Raw genomic sequence first — 24,163 nt, 5'->3', positions numbered from 1 at the left:
CTCTACAACCCCATAATACACCCCCAGCACACACACAAGCTGCATGTTTATAATGGACTTACTGTAACTTTCACACGTTACCAGGTCACACACACAGTGACAACAAAGGTGCGTTGCCTAAGGCAAGACACACCTAGAGACGTATACACAGAATAAAATGCAAAAATACATAGATACACGGCTGTATACATTAAAATATAACTCATTGGAAGGAGGCATACAATTGCTGTATCACGCCATAAAATGCATCTAGATATGCCTTAAAGACCAATATAACAGAACAGAAAAAAAGTCTGTCCGCAGATTTAAACAGAAGTTGGCCAGCTTGAAACAATTTGCATTATATGCAAACCCAGAGTCCGCTTTTCCCCAGAAAAGTTCCCTAGTAGTGTGTTAAGGTGTACAGAGGGTTAACTACAAGCCGCCAATATAGAAGTCACTGCTAGGTTGTGTTAGCAGGACCCATGGCAGGACTCGGGGCGTTGGAGGCTGAAAGAACGAAGAAGGGAACCTGGGAGGGATTTTGTGTGACCCAACCAGAATGATTTCCAGATGTTCCAAGCAGCACGCAATATTCTTTGATAACAAACTGCCTCAAGAAAAGACCTATACTGATTTTTTCTTATTTGCTCCATCAACAGATCCTTTAACTCTACATGTTCTTCCTTCTACAAATGGCTTATACAATAAAGCACACCTTGGGTATTCAGCCCTATTAATGGCTAGTTCACATCACGTGCCAATGCACGGCATATAATACATGTGCACTGCCATGTGGTGTGAAGTTGCACGTTGCAATGCTCTTTTTTTTCCTCCCTTTTCGAACTGTATGTCTACCCAAAACTTTTTATTTTAGCTTTGGGTATAAGAGAAAAGGATAAAACCCAAGCCAGTTTATTTGTGGTCTGTGTCGATTTGGGAAGAGTAAGGCCCTGTACACACGACAGAATCGGCAGAATTCAGCCAGAAACTCGATCGGAGCCGTATTCTGCCGAGAAACCCGTGGTGTGTACACTTTTGGCCGAGGAAGCCGACGAGGATCTCGTCGGGCCAACTAGAGAACATGTTCTCTATTTCCTCGTTGTTCAATGAGGAAACTTGGCTCGCCGAGATCCTCGGCGGCTTCACAAGGAACTCGACGAGCAAAACGATGTGTTTTGCCCGTAGAGTTCCTCGGACGTGTGTACGGGGCCTTAGGCCGCGTACACACGGTCGATCCAAACCGGTGAGAATAGTCCGACGGACCGTTTTCATCGGTTCACCGCTGAAGTGGCCTGATGGTCTGATGTGCTTACACACCATCAGTTCAAAAACCGATCGGGTCAGAACGCGGTGACGTAAAACACATGACGTGCTGAAAAAAACGAAGTTCAATGCTTCCAAGCATGCATCGACTTGATTCTGAGCATGCGTGGGTTATGAACCGATGCTTTTGTGTACTAACCATCGGTTTGGACCTATCGGGCAGCGGTCCATCGTTTCGATTTTAAAGCAAGTTCTAACATTTTTAACCGAAGGACAACGGACCGATGGGCCGTACACACGGTTTGGACCGATGAAACTGGACGTTTTCATCGGTTTGGACCGACCGTGTGTACGCAGCCTGACGTTCACTTCCTGCAATGTAGGTGGAACAGGAAGTGAGTAAATATTTATTAAATGATGGGAATTCCCCTTGTAGACAGTTCTCTCCATTGAAAATGTTCCCCTCTATTCCTGTTCTGGTGACAGCTGTAAAATGTTCCATAACTTTCTATTTCAGTGACAATAGTCAACAGGACAAATAGGTTGAATTATTTACAGCGAGACACAGAACACAGACAGCAATGAAAACCTGACACAGGCTCCAACCCTCGCCCCACCCCCCTTAAAAAAAAGTACATACACTTTAAAGTGGTTGTACACCCTGTACAACGCTTTTACCTACAGGTAAGCCTAGATTAAGGCCTACCTGTAGGTGCTGGAAATATCTCCTAAACCTCCACGGTTTAGGAGATGTTTACAATAGAGTCTTGCGCCAATGTCTAAGGTGCATGCGCTGTAGACAACGGCTCAGGCGCACTTTAGAAACTCCGATCATGCCATTTCTAATGAAGGACATGCCTTGATTGGCGGCTCCCACGTGCATGGCGTCTTAGTGGCTCCGGCCAATCACAGCGCCGGAGCCGCGATACCCAGAATTAACACTGGGACGACATGTCACCGGCCGGTGCTGTGTTGGGCACCACAGCAGGGGCTTTAATCCCAGGTGAGTATTACATAATGATTTTTTTTTAACATGGGTTTACAATCCTCTTTAAAGTGTTACTAAACCCAGGACCCTGAATTCACTATATCTGGTCTCCTGCAGTATACAGAACGTGGAAATGCAATCATATTAGTAAATATAAACTGCTAAATACCTTTTCTCATCATAGCAGTCTTGTGACTTCTATCAGTGCCTGATTAAAACTTGTAGGATGAGTTTTCATACTGCACTGGCTGTCCTATCAGGATGACCTCTGTCTTGACAGTGCTAATTGGCCCTGTGCTGATCACATGCACTCTCCCAAGAAAAAAAAAAACGCTCTAGCAATACACACTAAACTGAGCATGTGCAGCCTGACTCCAGTAACTCTGCCTTATCCGGACATGTTTTGGAGAGAATGCAAGAAGGGGAGGATCTGTGCATACAGTATCAAACAGCCTTTGTAGAGGATTAACCTCTTAGGTTCTACAGTGAGTATAACAAGCATGCTTTTTTGCATATATAGACTGATCTTACTGTTGTGGGTCTAGTAACACTAACATTCTACTCCTCATTGGGACATGTATGCGTTGATGTGGATGGGCACCAAACAATCTTTGCACTGGATTATGCTTGACAGTGCTGCCCATCAGAGCTTGTCTGACCTGCCCTTAGGCCCCGTACACACGACCGAGTTTCTCGGCAGAATTCAGCCAGAAACTCGATCGGAGCTGGATTCTGCCGAGAAACTCGGTCATGTGTGCACTTTTCACCGAGGAAGCCGACGAGGAACTCGTCGGGCCAAATAGAGAACATGTTCTCTATTTCCTCGTTGTTCAATGAGGAAAGTTGGCTCGCTGAGATCCTCGGCGGCTTCAACACAGAACTCGACGAGGAACTCGATGTGTTTGACACGTCGAGTTCCTCGGACGTGTGTACGGGGCCACACTGTTCCTCTAGCACACTTCCCGGTGTCCTGCTGAAAAAGTTCCTGCGGCGGATAAGGCCCCCCCCCCCCCCTGTACTGGGCAGGCGCTTGCGCCGTACGAACTCAACTGAGCCTCCGAAAATAGCCGAAGATGTAGAGCTGAGAGTCAGATGCTCCAGATGCTAGTGCTACTCTGCAAGGGGCGGGGGTGATTTATCAATAAAGTACGCGTCTTAGCGGGCCACTTTACAAAACCCGCCCTTCATTTGTTTTAACACGCCCCGCTAAGATGCGTACTTTATTGCTAAAATCACCCCTGCCCCTTGGAGAGTAGCACTAGCAGCGGGAGCGTGTGGCATGTGCCATAGTCAGTGCGCAGGCGCCGTGTAGAGCTGACTCTCAGCTCTACATCTTTGGCTATTTTCGGAGGCTCAGTTGAGTTCACAATGAGCAAGCGCCGCGCCTGTGCAGTACAGGGGGGTCCTTATCCGCTGGGTAGAACTTATTCGGCAGATCACCGGGTAAGCACCTCATATCCAAATATAGTGCCCAGTTCATTCAGCACTATAGAAATGGTACACCAACACAAACAGGAAAATAGTAATATGCCAAGTGCAGCTTTCAGAAATAGTCTGTCACTGATCTGCCTACAGTATACTTTGCACATCAATGCTATACTCTGCACTTAATAATCCCAACTGTAAAGTTTTGTTTTTTTACACAAGTTTGTTGGTCTGCTAAACTATCGTCAAAAGGCATGAAATCCTCAGAGTTACACGCAGTGATTATTATCTCCCAACATTGACGCTGAAATAGGAACTCAAACTGTTTCTGCGACCACACCCAGGCACAAAGCCTGCCAGCAGAGCCGCGCAGCTTGGCTGCTGAATGACACATGGTATGTTGTTCCTCTTCCAGCTTTTTATAACAGACCACAGAGAGTTGTCGATATAATTTCAGGGAACCCCCGAGACATACAGCAGCTTCTGCAACATACCAAAAGTCCTGATTATCTTTTAGTCACCAGAGAACACGGAAATTGCTTTTATGACTGCGCCACTACTTGTGTTTTGCTTTTAAATACAGTCACCAGCCTATTTTGTGGTTGGCAGGCTGCAGAGCTAAGATCACATAGACAGTGGGGGAGATTTACTAAAACTGGTGAGACTCAGAATCTGATGCATCTGTACATGGTAGCCAATCATATTCTAACTTCATCTTGTTCAATTAAGCTTTGACAATAAAACCTGAAAGCTGATTGGTTTCTATGCAGAGCTGAACCAGATTTTGCACTCTCCAGTTTTAGTAACTAACCCCCTCTGTTTTAAATTAGTAGACTTTTTTTTGTTTAATCCAACATGTAGAAAGTTGCATACAAATGTACACATTCATGGTTACTACGTAGCCACGTATGGACAAGATTAATCCTACTGGAAATCTGAAATGCAGATTTGCTCATATTTTGAGGGACTCAGGAGTTGCTTACAAGGAACAGCACCTAACACACCCTAACACAGAGGTCTCCAAACGTTGCTTGCCTTTATCTGGCCCTTGGGCAGGAGCGGACTGACCATTGAGTCACTAGGGGGCCCCATCAGGGTTGCCAGGCTCAGTAAAGCCAGGGACAGTATGTAAAACTCTATGTTTTTTTTAGATCTGTCTCTGATATGTCCGAAACCGACTGGCTTTTGATGTGAAAATCCCGAGATTTTAGCTGCCCCGCCTCTGCACTGCCTTCTGGCGTGGTGGCCATCTGTAAGCCCAGGGGCCCCATAATCTTCTATTGCCTGGGGGCCCCATGAATTGTCAGTCCGCCCCTGCCCTTGAGGCATCATTCCATCCACTGACACCAAAATGGGCACAATACCTTCCTTCCACTAACACCAATGATGGGCAACTTTTCCTCCCACCGACACCAATGATAGGCCACTATTTCTCCCACTGACACCAACAATGGGGCAGGATTCTTTCCATTGACACCAACAATGGGGCACTATTCTTATCACTGACACCAAAGACAGGGCATGGTTTACTCCCACTGGACACCAGGACATTTTCTACCTAGTCTGGCCCTCCTAAACTGGCCCTTTGCTTAGAAAGTTTGGAGACACCTGCCCTAAAATATAAAAACAAAAGTAGGCTTTATGAAATCCCAACTGAAGCTGCAGCAGATCTAAATTCCATTACTAATTTGGTGCAACCATGGTCTAACCCAAGGCTGGCTATATATTGATCATTTTTTTTCCAATCTAACAAAACAGAGCAGATTCCCCTGTTCACACAAGTGAGGTGCATGGGGGGATCCTCCTCACTGTGTTATTGTTTTCGGACAACGGGGACTCCCCCATTGTCAGAATACACTAGTCAGCGCTTAAAGGGGTTGTAAACCCTTGTGTTTTTTTACTGATAGCAGCGCAGCAATTGGTTCCCACTGCTGTCAATCAAATCCAATAACGTGGGAGCTGGGGGGCGGGGACAATTCCTGCGGTCTGTGTCAATAGACGCAGGGCCCCAGAGGGAGTGTGCTTCTCCAACGGGTCACTCGAGAAGAGGAGGAGCCAGGAGCCTCGCTGAGGGACCCCAGAAGAGGAGGATCGGGCCACTCTGTGCAAAACCAACTGCACAGAGGAGGCAAGAATGACATGTTTGTTATTAAAAAAAACAAAGGTTTAGTTATCCTTTAACGTGGTTGTAAACCCACGCAAAACAAAGGCATAATGATATACATACCTTAGATGTGCTTTGGCTGGCAACATGTCTCCCGGAGTTATTTCCAGGTATCGCTGGCTCCAGCACTGTGATTGGCAGGAGCCGCGATGACGTCACTCCCGGTAACGGCACATCAACTGAAGCAACGGCACGAATGAGCTGTTGCTTCAGTGTGCATGTGCCGATGGCTAATGCTGATACAGGGGATAGCTCCTAAACTGTGCAAGTTTAGGAGATATCTACAGTAGCTACAGGTTAGCCTTATTATAGTCTTACCTGTAGTAAAAAGTGGTTGTAAAGGATTTACAACCACTTTAAGCCAACTGGCTACAGCAATGATCAAGGGTGATCATTAAATTGACTTCTCTGGTTATGGCAAATGTCCATTTTGACCTTTTGGTATATGTGTATTATTACGATCTGTGAACTGCATTATTTAAATAAAAAACGTTATTTGACAGAAACATTTTTTTTACTTCTCTGGAACGAGAATGGCAATAGGTGGATTCTTGTTGGCCAGGATAAATTTTGATCTATCTATGGCCAGCTTAAAGCTGGCCATACTTTCAACCATGGAGCTGAACGCATAACTGACTGTTGGCTATTGTATTCTGATTGGCGTGGCTGTCAGAATAGCCGAACAGTGGCTGCTTCTGATTAAATGTAGCTGCTGTTTGGCATGTTTTTCCATGCTGATCGTTCGACTTTTAGATTGAAGGATGTTGGGCGGAGGGATGCCAACAAGGCCACCCATGGTTTAAATTTCAACTGGTTCATCAGGAACCACTCAAAATGCTTTCTGTGTATGGTTACCTTTACTATACGCAATCCAAGGTTCACTTCCACCAACTGTTTTAAAAGTGGATCTAAATGCAGCTCTGTAATCAATAATACATTATTAAATTTATTTTTTTGAACGTAAGCAGTACAAGTACCATAATTTGACTTGGTATTCACTTCTTAAAAATCTACCATATTGTATGTCCAACTGAGCTCAAAGATGGGGCAGAGAAGCACTATGCAGAGCAAATCAGGTGTACTTGAGCATTCTGCTGATAGAGGAGATGGGAGATGATGGACTCAATTGGCAGAAAACAGGGTGGCGGTAGGGAGGATACATGTTAGGCCTCGTACACACGACTGAGTTTCTCGGCAAAAACCAGCAAGAAACTTGCTGTTTTTTTTTTTTTTGCCGAGGAAACCGGTCGTGTGTACATTTTTCAACGAGGAAACTGTCAAGGAACTCGACGAGCCAAAAAGAGAGCATGTTCTCTTTTTCCTCGACGGGAATGGAGAAAATTGGCTCGTCGAGTTCCTCGACAGCCTAACAAGGAACTCGACGAGCAAAACGATGTGTTTCGCCCGTCGAGATCCTCGGTCGTGTGTACAAGGCTTAAGTGATAACAAAACACTGCAGCAAAGATCCCATTCCCTGCTCCATAGGGCTGAGCTGTGGGGCAGAGCTGTGTAAATCTCAGCACTGGATAGACAGAACTACAAATCCTTTGGTAGATAAAACAGGTCTCATATATGTACTTCATCTGTGTATTCAGCTGTTTGCCTGGTGTTCAGTTATAACGCCTAGTCGGCACAAATGTTAGCCCAGGTCTTGCCAGGGAGGTTGAAGACTGTTTGCAAATGTGTTTATACAGATCCTAAAGTTCCCACAACTTGCCATTACCAGGGTAGTGTATGGAGTTCCCTAAAAACTGTATCAGTAACCCGTAGACTAATGATGTCAGTAGCAGATCCGTAACAGCTGCAACTCAGCCACACAAAACAAGTAAAGATTTTGTCAAGGCTGGCTTTGTGTGGTCAAGTCAGATGTTTTGGGCATTGGGGAGGCTACGGCTTTTCGACTCTGGCATGTTTCTGTGTAGTTAATAGCGGGAAGTCTGTTAGATGTTGGGGGGGAACACACCGCCTATAGATGGAATTTTATCCTAAAAAATGTCCTATTGAGATAAGCTGGTGAAACTTGTACAAAGGATATCTGTAAATGTTGACAAGAGTCTTGTGGGTTCTGTGTAATGTCCTTGGATAACAGCACACATACAGAGCACATTTCACCACATTTGTCAAGCTATAGGCTACAGATTGTGAGGTTTCCACTTGGAAACCACAAAGTCCAGAAAAAAGGCTGAAGGGCATGATCAGCAACAAGCTATAATTGTTTTCTCAAACATCCTATATATATATATATATATACACACACAAGTATAGAAAGCCTACAAAATAATTAATGAGTCCTGGTATCTGGCGTGTTTGCAATCACAAACCATACCCTAGGCTGGGTTCACACTTGTACGACATACGTTCCAACTTTGGGAGCAAAATCAATCAATGATTTCCTATGAGAGCCATCCTTAAAGTGGAAGTAAACCCTCCTATTGTTTTCAGCCAAGGAAGCTGCCATCTTGGCCTCTGTTTAATCTGCAAGCCACGATGCTGCACATGTGATCAGTTATGAAACCAGCCATTGGATGGTTTGACAGTTTGGTTGAGAGCACAAGCAAATGTGACATCTAGCATTTCCGGCATGCCGGGAATGTTAACTGTTTTTTTAAACTATCAAATAGATGGGTTTACTTCCGCTTTAACTGGTCAAACTTTAAAAAAGGTTCCTGCACTACTTTGGTCCCACTTTGGTCCTACTTCAGCCCATTGAATATCGTTGAAGTCAGTTCAAAGTCGGATCCTTGTCCAAACCATCCGACTTCTGACATCCGACATGGTAAAAGGAATTTATATCACACTGGGATTGTTTTGATCAAAGGACAACTCAAGCCTCGTACACACGATCAGTTTTCCCGACGGGAGAGCTTTTGGCCAGGAATCGCGGCTGTGTGTATGCCCCTTGCAGTTTTTCCGACGGGAAAACTGCCCAAAAACGTTTTTGGCAGTTTTCTACCAAAAAAGGCGTTCCTATGGGAAAAACTGCGATGGAGCATACACATGGCCGGGATTCCCAGCCAAAGCTCCATCGCAGTTTTCCCGTCGGGAAAACCGGCCGTGTGTAGGGGAAAGACTGAACTGAGCAGGTTCTCGGCTTTCCCCTCGGGAACTTTTCCCGTTGGAAATCCCGTATGTGTGTATGAGGCATCAGACTATCTCAAAGTCGGAGCAAAATCTTATCCTGTTCATTCAAGTAGGGTGGAAGTAGGATCAAAAGTAGGACCGATGTGGGACTGGTGTCGTAGCGCAAAGTAAGGTGAGTCGTATAACAGACGTGTCATACCAGTGTGAACCCAGCCTAAAGATACGATGATGGGACCACTTCTCTGTGCCCTTTGAAAATCTGTTTATCAATGGGATGCCCAGAATTTTTTTTAATGCTTACTCAAAATATCATACAGCAATAATGAGTCCTCACGGTTTTGGGGACAACAGGAAGGGAATTTTGCAAAGCTGATCTGTCTGTGTTGCTGTTGGAGAGATCACTTCAATACCTGCGTGGTAACAAGATTGTCCCCAGGACAAAAAATAAGGGTAAATATATTTTATGTAGCCTTCAATGACAATATAACTTGACACAAGTTTTAATCCTTCTCCACTCCATCCACAGCTAAAAGAAAAAGGCTACAAATACATTTTATTACTGTTAATCTGTATACCAAGAAATCCATGTACATGCATTATAAATAGAATGAGACAATTGTGGGTCAGTTTTATGCAAAAAAAAGCCATCTTAAAGAGCGAAGACCTTATCTTAGGCATGTATTGGTGAAAGATTGACTCCATTGGCAGCAAACAGGGAAGGAATGTGTCTAATGGGGGCTGGGTGGAAACAAAATTCTCCAGTTTCTGGAATCAGCTGGACTATATTACCTCCTTTAGAAGTTTAAGAAAAAAAAAAGGAATAACAAGATCGAAGCTCAACCCCTCCCTGCCATACCACACACAGCTCACCTTCCTGTGCTGGAGGAATACAGATTGTTGGAATTGCAGTGGAGGGTGTGGACAAGAAAGGGTCATCTTTGTTTGTGCAGTTCTGGAGATTTTAATCAGGTTTTTTTTTTCTACGATGGACAACTGTTTTTAGAAAATTAAAATCTACAAAATGTTTAAATCAAAAGCATCAGAATTGGGAAAAAAAAGTGTCTAGCCCAAACAACCAGTTAAGTTTTAGATAATAAAAAAAATCAAGATTTAAATTATTACGTTGCTATGGATGATTTCTCTCTTTTTGTTTGCCTAGGATTTATATCTTTCAGCACCACTGTATTTACAAAAGTCATGTTCTAAGAGAAGTTGTACAAATGCAAATAAAACAGCTGAGTAATTTGTCGTTTCTGTTCTAAGTTTTGGAAGTCGTAATTGAACGTCTTCGCTGGCTTTGTTCTCCTGGCTTTCCAGCTCCGCATATTAGAATGGGTAATGTGGAGGATAGATGGACAAATTAGATAGTAAAAATGTGCTCTTGAAAAGATGGTGGGAAGTGTTTGAAATATAAACAAACATAAGAGAGAGGAGTTCCTGCCCCCAAGAGCTACAGCCTACATGTCTGTGTTTGTCTTGCAGCACAGCCCATTTATAAAACCTGGAAGAAAGAAAACATACAGACACATACACATCAAAACATTCTTTGAAAGTGGAGAACCTCCTTTTTTGTAACTAATCAAATAACTTAATAACTGGAAGCGATTAGAGGTGTCAAAATCAGGATTCTACATATGTGCATTTTTTTTCTCCAGTGTTTTATAACATGAGTCCAAATGCTGAACAGTGATGGGGAACATTCTCAAAGAAACAGCTATCCCAACAATAAGTCAATGACTTTTATTAGATACCAGTGGCGGTTCGTCCATAGAGGGCGCTGGAGCGCCGCCCCCTCTGGCTCTCGCACCGCCACCGAGTCTAATAACATAGATTCAATGCATTGCATGAATCGATGTTATTGTCGCCGCTGCCGCTGGTCTATTCAGATGGCCGGACCTTGAGCGCCGACCACCTGAATAACGGCAGCTGGTTGGCTGTACGGAAGTGCCTATAAGAGCCAGCGGCTTTCCGAGTACAGCCCTCAGCCTTCCGGAAGCTTATCCAGGGAACCTAAGGGGGTGTGTTCCTTGGATAAGACTGACAGGCGTCTCAGCCAATCAGGTTGACCGTTTCTGGCTACCAGTAACCTGATTGACTGAAGCATCACCGAGGGCGGGAGAAGACATCGAGGGACATGGATGGCTGACTCCAGTAAAGGTAAGTGCTGCGGGGGGGGGGGGAAGGGGCATTTTACAGAGCACAGCGGCAACGAAGGGCACAGTGACATCAATGGGCACAGTGGCGACAATAGGCACAGTGGGGACAATGGGCACAGCGGCATGAATGGGCACAGTGGCGACAATTAAAGGGCACAGTGACATCAATGGGCACAGTTTAGCGACAATTAAAGGGCACAGTGGTGACAATTGGCACAGTGGCGACAATTGATGGCACAGTGGCTGTGTTTGATGGCATGGCACAGTGGCTGTGTTTGATGGCATGGCACAGTGGCTGCGTTTGATGACTAGGCACAGTGGTGACAATTGATGGCACAGTGGCTGCATTTGATGGCATGGCACAGTGGCTGCGTTTGATGGCATGGCACAGTGGCTGCGTTTGATGGCATGGCACAGTGGCTGCGTTTGATGGCATGGCACAGTGGCTGCGTTTGATGACATGGCACAGTGGTGCGAATTGATGGCACAGTGGCTGCGTTTAATGGCATGGCATAGTGACTGCATTTGATGGCATGGAACAGTGGTGACAATTGATGGCACAGTGGCTGCGTTTGATGGCATGGCACAGTGGTGACAATTGATGGCACAGTGGCTGCATTTGATGGGCACAGTGGGGCCGCAATTTTTTTTTCTGTTTGCGCCCCCCCCAAATTTGAAAAGGAATAGTTGCATTCAATTATTTCAGGGGAATCTCCATCTATTTCCCAACAATGCAATCATCTCAGCCCGATAACAATGGAAATGTAAAGGTTAAAATGTCCAGTCATGATGAGCCATGGACATATAGGGGTCAAATATGCCCCCTCCCCGGTCATAATGAGCAAGTGTTGGAAGTGCTTGTTATTTCACAAAGATATTTTTCCATTGTGATCCTCTAGCAAAGTTTCCCATTTCTTCAAAGAGAAGGAAACACTCCCTGTCACCGGGTAGGCATCACATGGCTCTGTACTTGCAGATGACAAACACATTTTTTAGCTCCTGATCACACATCCCTTAAGCCAGACCATAAAGATTTTTTTTTTCCATTCATTCAGCAGGTTGAACAAATAAAAAAATAAAACAATAAGCCAATACCCCTTACACCACACACTCGATGTGATGGGGCAATCCTTCCCGCTGACCAATTGTATTTTGACAGCAGGAAAAAAGTCCACGCTATCAGAATACAATGGCCAGTATGGCACTCATCACTCGGCAAATGATCAACTTCTGTACAACCAGCCTGCCCATACATGAATCCAGTAGTGACCGGCCGAATTTCAATCCATGTATGGTCAGCTTTACACTCAAGATCAGTAAACGGAACTCGTCATTCTAATTACACCATGCAGCTTCTTCGCAGTTTGGTGGAACTCTAAACACAAAGCCTATATCCTGGGTGACATTATGACCATATGTGGCCAATGACGTCACCCAGGACCCCCTACACTGTATTTACATTACCGGGGATTCTGACATTTTTGACAGGAAGCATTGTTGGGCAGAAGGTCTGATAGTTTTACAGCAAAACAATTCAATGTTTTTGAAGGACTATTCCTTAAGAGCGGCAGCGCGACTTTAGGGGTGACTCGACAAGGCGATCTCAAGACGACTTCAGAGGAGTCTTGCAAAATGACTTCTGTATTGAAGTCAATGCAAGTCGCCCCCAAAGTCGTACAGGAACCTTTTTTTTAAGTCGGAGCAACTTGAGTCGCTCCTATTAGAACAGTTCAATTGAACAGAGCGGAGCGCGACTTGTCAGGCGGCTAAGTCGCCCCTGTGTGAACCGGCTTAGAAATAAGTAAAAATGTACTTATTCCCTTTGAAGGGGTACATTTCTGGTGGCCACCTTATTCTAATGTCCCCCCCATCAGCCTAACCTCCCTTGTGGGGGCTGGATGTGGGGATGAGGTGGCCCTCCTGATCAGCAACCCTAATGTTAAAAGGCATGTTACCTGTTGTGGTACAGGAAGAAGGAACATTTGCATGCCTGGATAAGGGTTTGGAATTAATATCTTAGGCCCCGTACACACGACCGAGTTTCTCGGCAGAATTCAGCCAGAAACTCGGTCGGAGCTGAATTCTGCCGAGAAACCCGGCCGTGTGTACACTTTCGGCCGAGGAAGCCGACGAGGACCTCGGCGAGGAAATGGAGAACATGTTCTCTATTTCCTCGTTGTTCAATGGCAAATTTCGGCTCGCCGAGATCCTCGGCGGCTTCACAAGGAACTCGACGGGCAAAACGATGTGTTTTGCCCGTCGAGTTCCTCGGTCGTGTGTACGGGGCTAAGTAAACCTCACACCTTTTTATATATATATATATATATATATATATATATATATATTTTTTTTAATTGCCACTTTTAAAAGGACTACGGTACCTCTAGCTCAGGGGTAGGCAACCTTGGCCCTCCAGCTGTGGCGAAACTACAAATCCCATCATGCCTTTAGGAGTCATTCCTGTGATTGGCAGGGTCTTGCAATGTCTCATGGGACTTGTAGTTTCAAAACAGCTGGAGGGCAAAGGTTGCCTGCCGCTGCTCTAGCTGTTCCGTAACCTGCATTCAGCTTTAAGGCATCCCCCAAGCTTAGTATGTAAAGTATTTTAGTATTTTAAATATTCTCTTTTAAATTGCTTGCCTTGCTGAATGGTATTAACATTTGTCTTTTTGCATTGGAATGTGACCCCTATGACAGTGCCCAATTACTCACATCCTTCTTTTTAACAATAACTTGGATCTGTTCTTTAAACGGGCCAGAAAAAAATAGCTAGTTTCATCTACTATGAACTTCAATTGGGTTCACTGCAAAGTTCAGAGTTTGCGGATTTCCCACTGTGTTCACAACCTCCTGCGAACCAATCACAGCCTTGCTTGCACATCTCTAGGTCTAACCTATATACAACAAGCATGATACTTATCTTGCATGTAAAAAAAACAATCACTGTTTTCCCTGGGAGCATACAATGTCTCGGCGGGTGAGATTCCCCTGTTAGCATTGCCCCATGGTTGCAGGAAAGAAATGTGCACTGTCTATGGCCTGTCTAAAGCCTCGTACACACAATTGGATTTCCATCGGACAAATCCGTGGATTTTTGTTTCAGCTCTTTAGCGCCACCCTTTGGGCAACTTCAGTCATCTACTAAGTGCCTTGGTGCATTTTGCACATCCGTGCTTAGTCACCTTTAAGCACGAACATGCTAAATGATTCAATGATCTGATGGATTAACATACTTACCAGATTCCGAAGATCCCTGAGTCATTGTGTTTGTGTTGCATTGAGACGCTTTAAATTAGACCCATTATAGTTTCCTTACTTGGGCTAGTGTGTAGCTTTAAAATGTTAAAAAAATAAAACTTTTTTCACAATGTATGTATTTTACATAAAATGAATACACACAATCCCTTTCCTCTTGTTTGTAGGCCGCTACATGATTGTACGCAACTACTATGTTCTTACAAACTCGTCTCAATCTATACAATCTATACAAAATGTGGTTAGCAGGGATTTGTAGACACACACACACACACACACAGTGCTGCGTAGGAGTGAATACAGAATTGGAGGGTGTTGGTCATCAGGGAGTCAAGAGGGCGTGCTAATATTTGTACAATTCCGTAATACACACATTAGTAAGATACATTATCGGATGCATTTATCAGCACTCTCACTGTATACACAGCTCTCACCTCTAAACTTTCACAACTCAAGGTATTTCCTTTTCACACATTGCTGCATATATTATGCCAACACATTTGTATCACCAATGAAAATGGCTTTTGGTCGAACTTTCCCTGTTATTTATACATATAGCTAGAATCAGGCCAAAGTCCACAGAGGTCACGCTACAATTCCCATTTATACTCTTATTTTTCAAGAACAGTTCTGGACAGTTTGTATTAACGTACATTGATAGTACCTCTTCTAAACAGTTGGTACTGTAACATAAAGTGCATGAGGAATTGAACAATTATTTGTACTTATTTACTCTATTTTGGGCTGTTATATATGCCACTGAAAGCGTTTTACTATATCGGATTGATAAACGTACAAAAAATAAATCCGCTGAACTCTCCAGAAATCTTGTGAGCTGACAACGTTCTGTGCTGTACTGCTATCAGTTACATTGTCTCCGGCTATCTCTGGACTACAACAAATGAATGCAGCCACCAGATCTAAGGACTGGTACGCTGCAATATACAGTAATACCTCGGATTTTGAGTAATGCGGTTAACGAGCGTTTCGTAATACGAGCTATTACTTTAAAAAAAATCCTGACTCGGTTTGCGAGTGTTGTCTCACAACACGAGCAGGATTCAAGCCTCTGCGGTGTGCAGTACCACATTTGGACAGAGGTGCGGGGGCTGCCGGTGACACTCGGAGCCGTTCAGATGCACTTGGAAATGCTCCATTCCCGAACCTCTCCAAGGGTTTCCGAGTGCATCCAAGTATTTTAGTCTCTCCGGCGCCCCCACCTCTGGCCAAACGGGGTACTGCATACAATAGAAGTCAGTGGGGAACAAATTATCTTTGTTTCCATTGACTTCTATGGGGAAACTCGCTTTGATATGCGAGTGCTTTGGATTACAAGCATTCTCCTGGAACAGATTATGCTTGTAATCCAAGGTTTCACTGTATTACATTCTTTGAGTGTAAATGAATGTAGTAGATAACCGTATATAAAGAGAGGTTGAAGTAGGATGGTTGTTCTTTGCTTGCTGTCGAAGGCTGGTCATTCATTTAGATTTACCTTCCTTCCTTCCTTTAGATTTACCAAGACCATTCTGTCGAAGATACATTAACCAAAAAGATCGGTGCTCTCAGACAATGGCTGAGATTGTTGACCGAAGTGTTCTGGCGGGGGCGGGGGGGGGGTGGCATCCCCCTGACAGAACACAATAGCTTAAAGCGGAGGTTCACCCTAAAACATCTATATACCATTAAATCCAGCATACTTCCGACATGTACAGTATGCTGGTATTTTATTTTTTCCGCTGTACATACCGCCTTATAGTTCTTTTTCACCCGGCTTCCGGGTTCTCACTCCCGCGGGGAATAGCCGTCCTATGAAGAGGCGTATGTGATTGACGTGCGGATAAGGCGCGTCATGCGTTCCGAAAAATATCCGAACTGGGGCTCGGCTCTATACGGCGCCTGCGCAGTCAGCTCTACATGGCTCCTAGTCTGTGCGCAGGCGCCGTATAGCGCCGTATAGAGCCGAGTCCCAGTTCGGATATTTTCAGATCCTTATCCGCACGTCAATCATCTACGCCTCTTCATAGGAACGCCTATTCCCCGCGGGAGTGAGAACCCGGAAGCCGGGTGAAAAAGAACTATAAGACGGTATGTGCAGCGAAAAAAAAATACCAGCATACTGTACACGTCGGAAGTATGCTGGATTTAATGGTATATAGATGTTTTTTAGGGTGAACCTACGCTTTAACAGAGGATTGTTAGTACAGCGGCTCCGACCTGAGCCGCTGGGTTGAACAAAAAATTTAAAACGAGTAGTTTAGCTGCCATTGTCTACTTTGTAAGAATATCTTCACAAATTTTAAATGGTTGGGATGGTCATCAGAATATTACATTTTAATAAATGCCCACACCATATGTAATATAGTAGAAAAGAAGGGAATAGGAAAACAAGAAAGAGAAGTATGGCAGTTTAGATGTCAGAGGAATAGAAATCTGGGGTAGTTAATGAAAAATACAACTTTCAGCATGCACAGACACAAAAACACAGTTTTTTTTAAAATAGTTGTTGACCGACAATGTTACTCTGAAAAGATTTAAAACTGTAAAGATCTGCTTGAAGAAATCGGACCCCGTATTGCAAAACAGGGGCCTCAAAATGACTGCCAGGCTGCACCCAGTCACTGGAATTCATGACCACGTACTGTCTGACTTTTTAACATTCTCTCAAAACTCTTCCAAGAAGTATATCCTCTAAGACCCGGCCCCTCCTCAATCACAAGGAGAGCCAACTTTGCTACTAGCTAGAGTTTCTTAATAACTGGTTTCTATCTGACCAAGGCTCTCCACACTCTTCCACTAGCCTTGTTTACCATCTACAATACAAGAACTTTTTATATGAGTGGGTATACATAATGCTAAAAATTTGATTCTGCCAGATGTATTCCAGTTTCGGAGCAAATACAAAAACTTCTGGAATTTTTCAGCAAATATATCATGGGGGAAAACCAGGGCTGTGGAGTCGGAGGAAATTTTGGGTACCTGGAGTCGGAGTCAGCAAACAATGCACCGACTCCGACTCCTACTAAATTTAGATTGTCGAAACATTTAGGAGTCAAAACATTTATCTACCGACTCCACAGCCCTGGGGAAAACACTACCCTGGTAACACTTTAGCTTTAAAATACATATGAACAGGGCAGATCCTAGGGTCACAGGCGCCTGGGTGCAGAAATATTTCTGGCGCCCCCACATGGGCGTGGTCATTTTACTAACTCCTTCCCTTTACAAATGTTTCTATGGCAACAACTCAACCACAGAGATGATCCCCCACAAAGTCTTCAGTACCCTGGGATCCTTACACAATCTCTTAACAATAAACAAAATACAGGAAGAGAAGCAGAGTACTTTATTGGGACCTGGCTTCTGTGAGGCGCCGTACACACGACCGAGTTTCTCGGCAGAATTCAGCCAGAAACTCGATCAGAGCTGAATTCTGCCGAGAAACCCGGCGTGTGTACACTTTCGGCCGAGGAAGCCGGCGAGTTCCTTGTCGAGCCAAATAGAGAACATGTTCTCTATTTCCTCGTTGTTCAATGAGGAAAGTTGGCTCGCCGAGATCCTCGGCGGCTTCACACAGAACTCGACGAGCAAAACGATGAGTTTTGCCCGTCGAGTTCCTCGGACGTGTGTATGGGGCCTTAGAGAGTCTGTTAGAAAGACCCACAGACATACTACAGACATGATATAGGAGATGGTCAGAGACTGCAGACCTAATACAGGAAATAGTCAGAGACTGCAGACATGATACAGGAAATGGTCAGGGACTGCAGACATAGTACAGGAGATGGTCAGAGACTGCAGACATAGTACAGGAGATGGTCAGAGACTGCAGACAATAGTAGAGAAGATGGTCCATTAGACCCCTTTCACACTGGAGGGGTTTTTCAGGCACTTTAGCGTTATAAATAGCGCCTGAAAAAAGCCATCTGCAATCCCAGTGTGAGAGCCTGGGTGCTTTCACACTGGAGCAATGCGCTTGCGGGACGTCCAAAAATGTACTTGCAAGTAGCTACTTTGAGGCACTTTCGTGTGTGTATACACATCGGCGCCCCCACCTCTGCAGGCGCCTGGGTGCAAAGCACCCTGCGCACCCTGCCTAGGATCGGCCCTGCATATGAAACCAGAGGAAATTAAAACTGTGAGGTGTAACTCGTAGTAAACATGTTTGTGATTTTCTGATCAACAATTGAAAAATAACGGCTGGGATACTGCTGGTCGCTTTGACCACCAGCCCTACTCAACTTATGAACAGATCAACATATGATCAGGGCACATAGAAAACAAGTGCGTTCTCTGTGCCCTGTTCACACTGTACATCTGCAGCTCAACTGATATCGTATGAACAAGACCAAAGGGACATGCCATATCAGTGAGCTGCGTTTTTCTGACATGATGTGGACAGGCCTAAAAGTTTGATACCCAAAGAAACAAATAGTAGACATGTGCACAACAAAAAATGTAGTTTTTGTTTTGTTTCGTCTCGTTACGTAGATTCGTAATTTCGTAAAAGGCAAGTTTTCCTATTTGGACCCGTTCGTATTTTCGTAACAGTTTTATTTTCGTTTATACTGAATGATTCTAAATTCTGTCTAATTTATTTTCGTTGATTCTAAATTCGTAATTTTGTTAGATAATAATTTTCGTTTAATGGATTCGTAATTTTGTACTTTCGTAAATACATCGAAAACACGCGGCTAATCCATATTAGGATAGACTTTCTCTTAACCTCCCTGGCGGTAAACCCGAGCGTGACTCGGGGTTGGTTTTTCATGTTAGGATCGGTAACCCCGAGTCACGCTCGGGCTGGACGTGCAGAGTGTGCAGCAGCGCGGCTTACCTTTCGCTGGATCCACAGGCAAGTTACTTACCTTGTCCCTGGATCCAGCGATGCCACCCCGCTGTGTGAGCGAGCGGGACCTCCTCGCTCGATTCACAGTCTCCCCGTGTGCCGCCGATCTCCGTTCCCTGCGACATTACGACGCACGGGAGCGGAGAACGGCACCAAATTCAAAAAAGTAAACAAACACTTTACATACAGTATACTGTAATCTTATAGATTACAGTACTGTATGTAAAAAATACACACCCCTTGTCCCTAGTGGTCTGCCCAGTGCCCTACATGTACTTTTATAAAAATAAAAAATGTAATTTCTGCCTAAAAACTGTAGATTGTCCAAAAGTGTCCCTTTATGTCAAAAATGGTTTTAGATCAGCTAGAAAACAGCGATAATAAATTATAATCACTTGCAGAAATGTGCGATAGCGATTTGCGGGGAAATTCGTCATAAAAAAAAAAAAATAATGACAGCGACAATTCTGCAACTGAGCAAATTTCAGTGATTTTGAGTTGATTACATTATTGAATAATTTTTATTATAATTATATTATTATTTGTTATAATTATTTATTATATTATAATTTATAATTTTGTTTTAAAAAAAAAATCATACCCGGGATGCCTACAAGACTCTTGCTTGGTCAGATTTAAGTGAGTTATTTCTAAAAATTACAGGCCTACAGTATAAAACACCAAATTTCCTTGCAAATAATTGTACCGCTTTTGGTACGTAATTCCAGACAGAATCATACCGCCAGGGAGGTTAAGCCCCGTACACACAATCGGACTTTTTGCCAATAAACTTCAAAATTAGCTTTTTCCAAAAATCTGACCGTGTGTACGTTCTATCGGACAAACTTTTTCGGGTTGAAAAGTCCGGCCAACTCCCTTCGGAAACAAAAATCCACGGAAAAGTCTGTTTGAAGTCCGATCGTGTGTACGAGGCTTTACACTGTCCAATGTGACTCAACACAAAAGAGATAAGCTGATTGGCTAAGATATTAAGTAAGATACATCACTCACTAACTACACTACCCAGTGCCTAATCGAAAGAACGATATGAGTACACAAATTTATGAACAGACAAAGAAATGGGTTTACAAAACACACAAATGAAAATACGAACATACGAATGAAAATACGTATTTTAGTAAGATTGTCCAATTGTACGTTCGTATTTTCGCTTGTTCGTTATTTTGCTTATTCGTAATTCCGTAATTTTCGTATTTTGGTTCTTTCAGCTTTTCGAATTGATCCAAATGTACGACTACTAACAAATTCGGACGAAAATCCATTCATTACGAACGGGAACGCACATGTCTAACAAATGGCTAAATGGCTAGGATGGAGCCATTTAGGGCTTGGGCCATTTAGGGCTACCCCTGTGAGCAGTTACGATGACTGTTTGTTATGGCTCATAAAAAGAGACTTTCTTCTCCTCCATATGAGGAGGAAATGAAGGTGTGAACTGCATGCACACTTCATTCTGTCAAGTTGCACGATTACCAGCAGTAGATTGAGACACTACACATAAAAGGTTCAACTCACTAAGCTATAATGATCATTGTTCGCCATAACAACTGTTATTTTGAGCAACGAGAGCCGACATTAAAAATCACATGGCTCAGAATAACAGTTGTTTATGGCAGAAAAACACAAGTTATAGCTTTGAGAATTGAGTCTTATTGGGATTTATCACCCTGGCAAATTGTTGGTTTGACACTCAAAGGGGTTGTAAAGGTTTATTTTATTTATTAACCCCTTCAATACAGGGCTTTTATACCCACCTCAATACCGGGCCTATTCTGGCACTTCTCTCCTACATGTACAAATCATCATTCTTTTGCTAGAAAATTACTCAGAACCCCCAAACGTTATATATATATTTTTAGCAGACACCCTAGGGAATAAAATGGCGGACATTGCAACTTTTTATCTTGCGCGGTATTTGCGCAATCATTTTAATCTTTTACTATCCAAAGTTAAAGCGGAGCTCCGCCGTAAAACAAATATTAAAAGCCAGCAGCTACAAATACTGCAGCTGCTGACTTTTAATATTAGGACACTTACCTATCCTGGAGTCCAGCAACGTCGGCAACAGAAGACGAGCGATTGCTCGTCTCTCGGCTGCCCCCACCACCATCATGGGTGAGGGAATCAGGAAGTGAAGCGTTGCAGCTTCACTTCCTGGTTCCCTACTGCACATGCGCGAGCAGCACTGCGCGTCTTTCACTGGTCACCGTTGTGTTCTGGGAGCCGTGTGTTTCCCAGAACACAACGGGGGAGACCCGGGAAGTGACGCACTACCCGCAGTCTACCCGCAGACTGTATGCACGGAAGTGGGTGCAAATACAGGTATCTGTATTTGCACCCCCTGAAAGGTGCCAATTGTGGCACCGGATGGGGGGGAGGGAATCCGATGAGCGGAAGTTCCGCTTTAGGGTGGAGCTCCGCTTTAAAACAGCAAGGGCAGAGGATGTAATAGATGGAAAGATGAAAAAAATTACTGAAGTTCCGCTTTTATAAATAAATCCAAAACACTTGTGCACTAGGAGTAAAGAAGCCATTTTGGGACATGTTAGAGTTTGCAGGCTTCTGAGAAATTCTACAAGTCAGGACAGTGTTAAGTACCATGTATTAGCTCATGGCTTAATGTTTATTGCTGCTGTATAACAGCAAATGTGGCTGCATCTGTTAACTCTCACAGCCATTACTGTAACCAAGTTCTAGGAAGAGATGGCATTTCTAACACACTAGGAGAGATTTACTAATGGCAATTCGGCTTAGTAAATGTGGTAAAATAAACAAAATTGTTTTTATTTTTGCTTGCACATGATCGTAATGATTGTTATTAAAAGAAAATAAAGCAAATTGACGTCACACTAGTGGGCTCTAGTGCAAATACTGTGAGTATAAATGGGATACCCTCTAGTCTGCTAAATACCCCATTGAAAGTGTTTTATGTCTGGTTGATGAGTGCAAAAAATACCCGTCGAACTTTGTAAGAGGATAACTTCCAGTTCTCTCTACCTGTACACAAGGAGGTTTTTTTTGGGAATGGGGTGAGATGAGGAGAGGTCTGTGTTCTTTGTAATCCATCAGAAATGGGGTAGATGATGGGGTATGATGTCATGCCAAAAAAGAACACTATTGGCCAGATTCAGAGAGAGTTACGCCGGCGTATCAGTAGATACGCCGATGTAACTCTGAATCTGCGCCGTCGTAAGTTTAAGTGTATTCTCAAACTGAGATACACTTAAACCTAGCTAAGATACGACAGCCTGCGCCGTCGTATCTTCGGGTGCAATATTTAGGCTGGCCGCCAGGTGGCGCTTCCGTTGAGTTCGGCGTAGAATATGTAAATGACTAGATGCGCCCGTCGCAGTAAAGATACGCTGTTTACGTAAGGTGTTTTCAGGCGTAAAGTTATTCCATCAAATAGCTGGACTAGTAATGTTAAGTATGGCCGTCGTTCCCGCGTCGAAATTTGAAAATTTTACGTCGTTTGCGTAAGTCGTCCGTGAATATCAATACATCCTTGCGGCGTACTTTGGAGCAATGCACACTGGGATATGTACACGGACGGCGCATGCGTCGTTCGTAAAAAACGTCAATCACGTCGGGTCACCCCCCATTGACATAAAACACGCCCCCTCATCCTAATTTGAATTAGGCGCGCTTTTGCCGGCTCCATTTACTCTACGCCGCCGTAAGTTAGGAGGCAAGTACTTTGTGAATACAGTACTTGCCTCTCTGACTTAAGGCGGCGTAGCGTAAATACGATACGCTACGCCGCCTTAAAGTTGCGGCGCTGTCTCTGAATCCAGCTATATCAATTTGACACAACAATTTTTTTTAGTACACTTGCAGTAAGTTTTAAGGGATAAAATTAAAAAAAAAATAATAATAATAATATCAGAAAACGTCTATGTATTCCAGAGATGTAGTAAACAGGTTTGTTTTTTTGAATTGACATACATTTGAAGAAGAGGTGACATTGATAAACAAGGAGATTCTCAAGCATTATCTTGTAAAAGTGTTTATTTCCTGTAATACATTTGAATTTGTTGTTTATAAGATGTATGCTTTCTTCAAAAATAAAATGTTGAAGTGCATCCCTCATATCTCCCTGCAGCTCTTCTGTCCTTCGAATTCCAAGTGAAGTCTAAAGATTACAATTTATTTAATTCACGCTTCTTTAGACAGTATCATCGAAAACACTATAGTGGGAGTAAACCCTTTTATCCTTTTCGGCCAAGGAAGCTGCCATCTTCAATCTTCAACTGCCATGGAGCTGCACATGTGATCAGTTATGACACCAGCCATTTGATGGTTTGACAGTTTGGTTGGGAGCACATACAATGTGACAGTTACATTCCTTGTATGTGCTGGGAATGGAACTGTTTTTTGAAACTGTCAAATCTTTTGGTTTACTTCTGCTTTAAAGGATCACTAAAGATTTTTTTTTTTTTAATAACAAACATGTTATTCTTACTTCCACTGTGCAGCTCGTTTTGCACAGAGTGGCCCTGAACCTGGTCTTCTGGGGTCCCTCGGCGGCTGTCCTGGCTCCCCGCCCCCGCAAAGACGCTACACCATGCGAGCGAGCGAGCATGGTGTTAAAATGCTTGCGGGCGCGCTCCTGTGATACAGCCGGCGGCCATAGCCACTCACTGTATCACTCGGCCCCGCCCCCGGCGCGCCACAAAATTGGATGCGATTGACAGCAGTGCAAGCCAATGGCTGCTCTGCTTTCAATCAACCAATGAATAAGCCGGGAAGACGGCTGAGAAGCCTGCTCGTTCACGGCACGGGACTTTCAAGGGGTCAGGTAAGTAATCGGGGGGGGGGGGGGGGGTACTAACACTCGGATGTTTTTTCACCTTAATGCACAGAATGCATTAAGGTGAAAAAACATTTACCTTTACAACCCCTTTAATAAAGCCCAACAGTAACACCTTACCACAAGCACATTATAAGAAATATGGTTTCTCGACTTGGAGTTTCTCAAG

At 43.9% G+C, this 24,163-nt stretch overlaps 1 protein-coding gene across 14 annotated transcripts in view; it reads right to left on the bottom strand.

The window, feature by feature from the left end:
- Positions 1-24,163, bottom strand: part of AHNAK (AHNAK nucleoprotein) — a 98,502-nt gene that overhangs the window by 59,061 nt on the left and 15,278 nt on the right. For 11 of the 14 annotated variants that reach the window (XM_040328952.1, XM_040328965.1, XM_040328964.1 and 8 more), the window contains exon 2: positions 9,205-9,313. The exons of 1 other annotated variant lie outside the window; for it this stretch is intronic. The gene's annotated coding sequence lies outside the window, so the exon portion shown is untranslated. The remainder of the gene's footprint in view (positions 1-9,204; positions 9,314-24,163) is intronic. 2 more of the 14 variants (XM_040328954.1, XM_040328955.1) reach the window with 2 other exon arrangements.

The sequence above is a fragment of the Rana temporaria genome, chromosome 11 (genome assembly GCF_905171775.1).
Source record: "Rana temporaria chromosome 11, aRanTem1.1, whole genome shotgun sequence".
In the NCBI taxonomy this organism is placed as follows: Eukaryota; Metazoa; Chordata; class Amphibia; order Anura; family Ranidae; genus Rana; species Rana temporaria.
The sequence above is the reverse complement of the archived record's forward strand: the minus strand, read 5'-3'. Positions and strand labels throughout refer to the sequence as shown.